Here is an 8242-nt window from a genome sequence, read left to right as displayed (position 1 = left end):
GAACGAGTATTGCGTAGTTGCTTACGCTACGGGAAAGCCTTTCTTTCTCGAGATACTGAAGCCAAAAATTATCCTTAATTTTTATAATCTTGTCAACGCAGTGCGGCAGCCTGCAGACCTAGGGCAAGCTTACTAGCGTGCCCATTGGCTGCCCTGCGGCAACTGCAGCAGCCTACCGCTGAGCCCTTGGCGTGACGTCACGACCAATGAGCGCGCTTGGCGCGCTTAATGCGTCACAGCCCGCGAAAAGGGGTGTGGCTTAGCGTATATAAACAGGGCTCGGAGGCTGCTTCTCTGGTTTCTGTCGCATGAAGCGAAATGAGCTCGTGGTGCGAGCACGGCGGGCTACGCAATACTCGTTCCCTCTTCTAGAGAGAACAGAGGTTACGTGAGTAACCGAAACGTTCTCTTACGAGAGGTTCTCTCGTATTGCGTAGTTGCTTACGCTACGGGAACGCCCTTGTCAACGCCGTGCGCGCCCAGCATCCACTGAATGAGTCCCAGGGAGAGCCCGGGGAACGTGATAGCAGAGAGCCGGGCGGCCCGAAGAGGGCTAGCGCCGTACATAAGCACACACTAGGGGGTAAGGAGCGGCACGGCCGGTCCGAACTGACAATTCCCTGCATAGTGCAACTCAACCAGTAGAGCTAAATCACACAACGTAGCCCGCGCACAGATAGTGGGCTGGCATACGCGAGACTTAGACTGATAACACTTTCGCCTGCAAGGCGGGAACATCCAGGTTGTAAAACCTAACAAATGTGGAGGGGGGAGGCCCAGCCTGCCGCTGCACAAATGTCATGAATGGGAATCCCGCTGGACCACGCCCACGACGAGGCCATGCCTCTGGTGGAGTGAGCTTGAATGCCCAATGGGCACTGCAGGTCTTTAGACGCATAAGCAGCAGCAATAGCGTCCACTATCCATCTGGACAGGCTGTGTTTCGAGGCGGCGAGACCCTTGGTGCGCCCGCCAAACGAAACAAAGAGCTGTTCCACCACTCGTTTGACTGAAGACAGAGAAACGGTTTTGAGCGTGAGGTATTTCATATCCACAGTTTCCAAGGGTTCGAAGGGATGCGCTTTCAGGGCCTCCAAGACCAGTGAAAGATCCCACATAGGAACCGAGGGGGGTCGCGGGGGGTTCATCCTCCTGGCTCCTCTAAGGAAGCGGATGACGAACTCGTTCCTTCCTAATGCGCGGCCCAGCTCTGAACAGAGAGCGCTGAAATGGCCGTGACATAGACTTTGAGCGTGGAGGGGGACCTGCCCGCGTCCAGTAACTCTTGAAGGAACACAGTACTCGCGATACCCCACATGTCTGTGGATCGAGCCCCTTAGCAGTGCACCATCTGTTAAACACTGACCATTTCGACATGTAGAGCCGCCTCGTAGAGGGGGCTCTAGATTGTATGATCGTGTTCATGACCCCGTCTGGCAGATCAGCGTGTAATCGTTGAGGCTCCACGCATGCAGAGACAGCGCTCTGGATGGGGATGCCATATCGAGCCGCGGGCTTGAGAGAAAAGGTCTCTCTTCACCGGTATCGGCCAGGGGGCTGAGTCTGCCAGCTGTATTAGATCCGGGAACCAAGCTTGGTTCTCCCAGTATGGGGCTAAGAGGAGCACTGTGTGGCGCGCTTCCCTGATTCTCTTGATGACCTGAGGCAGCAGAGAGACCGGGGGAAAAGCATACAGCGGGCCGCTGGGCCGGGTCTGGGCCAGCGTGTCCTCGTTCTTCGAGAAGAACTCTGGGCAATGAGCGTTGTCTTTTGACGCAAAAAGGTTGACTTTCGCTTTGCCGAAACGGCGCCACAGTGACTGGACTGTTTGGGGGTGTTGAGACCACTCCCCAGGGGGAACGCTGTCCCTGGACAGTCTGTCGGGGCCCTCGTTCAGGTGGCCAGGCACATGCGCGGCTCTCTCAGCGAGCGCAGAGAGTGCTGAGCCCACACGAGGAGGCGTTCCGCCAGGGTGCAGAGCGTCTGATCTGACACCGCCCTGGCGATTCACATAGGCCACTACCAATGTATTGTCCGTGCGGACTAGAACATGGTGACCGTGGAGGAATGGGAGGAAGTGTTTGAGAGCTTTCTCGACCGCGAGCATCTCTAGACAGTTTATGTGTAGGAGATTCTCCTGGTCTGACCAGCGGCCATAGACCGGTCTGCCTTCGAAGAGCGCTCCCCAATCTAGGTTGGAAGCGTCTGTCGAGACAACTTTCCGGTGTGAAATCACTCCCATAGTCACTCCTGTGTGATTCCATTCGGCTGCCAGCCAGGGCTGCAGGGCTGAAAAGCAGCTCTGATTCACTCTGACTCGCAAGCCGCCGGCCGCCCAGGCTCGGTGGGGCACGCGCGCTTTCAGCCAGCGTTGAAGCGGGCGCATGCGCAGTAAGCCCAGCTGGAGCACTGCTGCAGCTGAGGCCATATGCCCCAGGATACGCTGGAATGTCCTCAGCGGAACCCGGCTGCCTATTTGGAGGGATGCGGCGAGGAGGCGGATGCGGCGCGCGCGCTGCTCCGACAGTCTGGCCGTCATAGCCACCGAGTCCAGTTCTATTCCAAGAAGGAAATTGACTGACGGGGCGATAGCGAGCTCTTGGTCCAGTGACCGAGAGACCCAGCTCCTCCAGATGGCTGAGAAGCGCTGTTCCGTGAGACACAAGTTCCGTCTCTGACAGCGCTAGAATAAGCCAATCGTCCAGATAATTCAGTATTCGCATTCCCTGTTTTCTCAGGGGAGCGAGAGCCGTGTCCATGCATTTCGTAATGTACGGGGTGCCAAAGACAGGCCGAAGGGCAGGATTGTGTACTGATATACTCGACCGTTGAAGGCGAATCTCAAGAATGGCCTGTGACGGGGAGTTATCTGGATCTGAAAATATGCGTCTTTTAGATCGAGAGAGATAAACCAGTCTCCTGGGCAAATCTGCGCGAGGATTTTCTGGTTGTGATCATTTTGAACGGCCGTCTCATGAGGGCTTTGTTCAGATGTCTCAGATCTAAAATAGGTCTTAACGCTCCGTCCTTCTTGGGTACGAGGAAGTAGCGGCTGTAAAGGCTCGACTCGCTTAGAGAAGGATGAACCTGTTCTATAGCCCTTTTGCGCAGTAGCTTCGCTATTTCGGCTTGAAGCAGGTGCGCAGCTTCTGAACTCACTTTCGTCTCCGTCTGTGCTAGAAAGCGCGGAGGGCGACGAGCGAATTGAAGCGAATAGCCGTGTTTTATAGTACTCAGCACCCATTCTGACGCGCCCTGAATAGCTTCCCATGCTTCCGCATGCATAGCTAGGGGTCGAATGGTCTCTGGGTTCAGATCGCCGCGCTGCGCGGGATTGGGGAACCTGTATCAGAGAGGATGGAGCGGCGTACGCGCCGCTGGTGCTCGAACACGGGGGCTGGTAAACAGTATTGGCCGGCTGTACAGCGTTCGGTAGCTCGGTCCCAGAGGATGGAGCGCGATTTGCTGACAAACACCCCTGGCGCGAAAGCGGCGTGGGGATTGTAATGTCTAAAAGTGAGTGCGCGTGCACCTGAGCGGGCGCAGAGTTTACACTTATGACACGGCCAGAGTTTGGGAGCTTAGAGGGTGTGCGACCCGAGGTAACTGAATGGCAGAGCGAGCAGCGGGTAGGTGTGAGCACAAAGTTGTGGGCACATTTACTACACTTAGTACTCGAGCGGCTTGTGTCCGCTTTATGAGAGAGCGCTCTATGCGCGTTACCATGGGGACCATGTTTGTGTGAAGCAGTGAGCACATGGGAGTGGGCACATTTTCTACACTTATAACACCCTCGGCTTGAGCCGCTGTTGCCCGGGGTAACCGAGTGGCAGAGCGAGTTACAGGTAGATGTGAGCACAGAGTTGTGGGCACATTTACTACACTTATTACTCGAGCGGCGTGTGACCGCTTTATGAGAGAGCGCTCTGAACGCGTTACCATGGGGACCGTGTTTGTGTGTAGCAGTGAGCACATGGGAGTGGGCACATTTTCTACACTTGTAACACCATCGGCGTTATAGAGCAAATGCTTTGATGGCTCATATGTTTAGACGCTCATAAATACTCAAGCACCATCCTGTGAGATGCAGGTTTGCTTTCTGTATGTAAGAAAGCTGGCCGCGAGCTCGGAGAAGACAGCAGAAAAAATATTTTCTGCCGCCAGAGCCGGATTTGAACACGGTTCTCCAGTAAAATTCTGCCACTGAGCCACAGGGGCACACATGAGCTTCCAGTTGGTGCGAGCATATGACCGAGCGTCGTGTTTCGGCGTTTGTTTGCAGGCGCGCGTGTATTAAAACAGGCCCGTTTACTGCAGCATTAGTATTTCCAGCCGCCTAACTTAGAGGGGACTGAGAAATATGTATCCCTTGAGATGCGGGTTTGCTTTCTGTATGTAAGAAAGCTGGCCGCGAGCTCGGAGAAGCAAGCAGAAAAAAGTTTTTTTTTTTTTTTTTTTTTTTTTCTGCTGCCAGAGCCGGATTCGAACACGGATCTCTGGTGCGGAAGCCTAATGTTCTGCCACTGAGCCACAGGGGCACACATGAGCTTCCGGTCAGTGCAAGCATATGACCGAGCGTCGTGTTTCGTTTCGGCGTTTGTTTGCAGGCGCGCGTGTATTAAAACAGGCCCGTTTACTGCAGTATTAGTATTTCCAGCCGCCTGAACTTAGAGGGGACTGAGAAATCTGTATCCCGTGAGATGCGGGTTTGCTTTCTGTATGTAAGAAAGCTGGCCGCGAGCTCGAGAGAAGCAAGCAGAAAAAAGTTTTTCTGCTGCCAGAGCCGGATTCGAACACGGGTCTCTGGTGCGGAAGTCTAATGTTCTGCCACTGAGCCACAGGGGCACACATGAGCTTCCAGTCAGTGCGAGCATATGACCGAGCGTTTGTTTGCAGGCGCGCGTGTATTACAACAGGCTCGTTTACTGCAATAATAGTATTTCCAGCCGCCTGAACTTAGAGGGGACTGAGAAATATGCGAGGATTGGAGGGAGTCCGGCCTAAGCGGGACGTAAACACTCTCTCTTCCTCCTTTCGCCGGTGCTCGTGACGTCCGCTCTGATATCCCTTGAGAACGGCGCAGTTGCGCGGCTCGAACAAAGGGAGAGAGAGCGGGAAGATGTCATTATGTGCTGTGACATCGTTTGTTTGCAGGCGTGCGTGTATAACAGGCTCGTTTACTGCAATATAGATATTTCTAGTCGCCTGAGCTAGGAGGGGACTGAGAAATGTGTGAGAAACGGAGGTGGCCGGAGAGTGACGCGCGCGACCGAGACGCGGGGTAGCTTTCTTATAACGTAAAGGAAGCCAGCCCGTGACCGTCTACTTCTGACATCCCTTGTGAGCGGCGCCTTGCGCGGCTCGAACAGAGGGGGAGAGGGCGTGCGTCATCCGGGGGGGGTAGCTTCCTTGTAACGTAAAGGAAGCTATAGCCCGTGACCGTCCGTTCTGACATCCCTTGTGAGCGGCGCCGTTTGCGCGGCTTGACAGAGGGGAGTAACCAGCTGGTCTGCTTCATCCCCTGAGGCGACGGCAGTGCGGGCAGAGGCCGGCCGCTGCGCGTCGGTGAAGGGCGGGGGAGAAGGAGAGAGCGAGGCTCGCGGGAGGGGCTCCGGCGAGCGCTCAGCTATAACCACCGGCTCGGAAGGCCTTTGAGAGCGGCGTTTTTTCTTACGCGGCCCGGAAGAGGCAGCCGGAGAAGGTGGAGGATCGTGAAACATGGCGAGTCGAGCCCGCAGGGTCGACATCGGCAAGTCCTCACACTGTTCGCAGCCGCCCGTGAAGGGCGCGGGCTGCGTGGTCGAAACCCAGGCAGAGAGCGCAGATCACGTGGCGGTCTCCGTCGCTGAGCGCGGCTCTGCACGAGCCACAGGATGAGCGAGGCATTTGCAACAACGCCTCGCGCTCTTTTAGATGCAAAGTGTGTCGCGGGGCGAACACACAAACACATACAACACAGAGCAGTAAAAGGATATATTCGCCGGATAGCGAAGCAGGCAGGGAAAGCTGAAGGCGGCGAAGGCGGCCGGCGTCCTCAGGCTGAGATCCTCGGCGTGCTGGTCGCTTGATTCGACGGCGGCTTCCTCAGAGAGCAGCGATGCGTAGAGCTTCGCTGAAAAGACAGAAATCAGAGAAGCAGCCTCCGAGCCCTGTTTATATACGCTAAGCCACACCCCTTTTCGCGGGCTGTGACGCATTAAGCGCGCCAAGCGCGCTCATTGGTCGTGACGTCACGCCAAGGGCTCAGCGGTAGGCTGCTGCAGTTGCCGCAGGGCAGCCAATGGGCACGCTAGTAAGCTTGCCCTAGGTCTGCAGGCTGCCGCACTGCGTTGACAAGATTATAAAAATTAAGGATAATTTTTGGCTTCAGTATCTCGAGAAAGAAAGGCTTTCCCGTAGCGTAAGCAACTACGCAATACGAGAGAACCTCTCGTAAGAGAACTATTGTTTCAAAATGGCGGCAGCTGTGTTTGTATGAAACAAGAGAACTCCATGATACCTGGATGGCATAATAAAAGAATTGTGCACAAAATATTGATTTGAGTTTTAATATTTTATTAACTCACCAAATGCAAAACTCCCACGAAGAAAAACTGTTCTTAACAGGCGTATTATAGCACTGAATTCAGTACCCGGATGAGCCTGTGCCCTGTATTATCAGTTTTTATCGGGGAATAACATACCATTGGTTGTCGCGATTGACCAATCAGAATCAATTATTCCATAGAGCCGTGTAATAAATTCACAACTCTGTGGAATACTTGATTCTGATTGGTCATTCGCGCCATCCAATGATATTTCATTTCATTTCATTTTCATTTTATTGTCCACAATGTGGAAATTTGCCTTCGGTCTCATAAAAACAACAATCAAACCAACAACAACAAAAACAACAAGAACAACAAGAGTAACACACAGACATCTTCAGGGCAAAATGCAGTACAGCAGTAGCAATTACATTACAATACATCAACGGGACGTGTTGTTCAGCGTCCGAATTGCTTTAGGAATAAAAGAATTTTTAAAAATATTACGATTTGCCCTACTTTGTAACGTCTGCCAGAGGGAAGAAGTTCAAACTCCCTATTGAGTGGATGAGAGGGATCGTTTGCTATTTTAAAAGCTTTTTTCCTGAGAACTTCCTCGTACGTGGAACTTAATTGTTTCTGACTTGTCCCTATGATTTTTGAGGCGAGGTTTACTATTCTCTGCAGCTTGCTTCTCCCTTTTACGTTTAAATTACCATACCACATCGCCATGTTAAAAGTTAGAATACTCTCTATCAGATTCTTATAGACTGTTTCCATAATGTGCTTGCTCACTCTGAAGGAGTTGAGCTTGCGCAGTAGATGGAGACGTTGGTTACATGTTTTAAAAATGTAGTCTGTGTTTTCACCGAAATTTAGATTAAAATCAATATATGTATCGAGGTATTTGAACTTTTCTACTTCCTTTAAAATTTGTCCCCTAATATGTTATTCCCTAGCCTGGCAAGCCAGACCTACATCAAGATGTTAGGTCTGGAAACTCACCATGGTCACGGCTCAATCCGAGGGGCGGGATAAACGGCTGTCTTTCAAATTCCCTCTGCACGCAATAGGACAGCGCTTCAACCAACCAGAGCGTTTTCCCAACAGCGGAGCTTAGTTGAGATTCAACTTTTGCCATATCTGGCCGGCAAAACGACGAACACATCTTCCTTTTTTTAAGAATGACTTAAGTGCCGTTCTTTGCTCTTTTCTCAAAGAAAAACTTAACTCCAAGTCCTCCAGAGTCGCGACCAAAGCCGATTCGAAAGACCGTTGTTCTCCATCAGCAGCCGCCATTCTTTGTTTTCAAGTAGCAGCCAGGTAACCGTCGCAACTCTGTCGTGTATGTTAAGCCCGCCCCCGCCTACTCTATACACAACGTGATTGGCCTGACCCAATCTGGGTTTTTGCAGCGAGAAGGTTTATTGAGAGTTGCTAGACTACCCTGGCTGCGAAATACATTTTGCTGCCGCTAGGGTGCGTCTAGATTTCTAGGCTAGTTATTCCCAGATAACCGCTGAAAACAGATAACACAGGCTCATCCGGGTTACTGAAGTCAGCAGCGCTATACGCTTTCTAGGAACGGTTTTCTTCTTGGAAGTTTTGCATTTGGTGAGCTAATAAATTATTAAAACCAAGTCGAATCAATATTTTGTGTACAGTTATTTAATTATGCCATCCAGTATCATGGACTCGCTCTCTCGTTTCATATA

This window comes from Scardinius erythrophthalmus, assembly GCF_964197995.2.
Source record: "Scardinius erythrophthalmus genome assembly, chromosome: 13".
In the NCBI taxonomy this organism is placed as follows: domain Eukaryota; kingdom Metazoa; phylum Chordata; class Actinopteri; order Cypriniformes; family Leuciscidae; genus Scardinius; species Scardinius erythrophthalmus.
Note: the sequence above shows the minus strand (reverse complement) of the source record.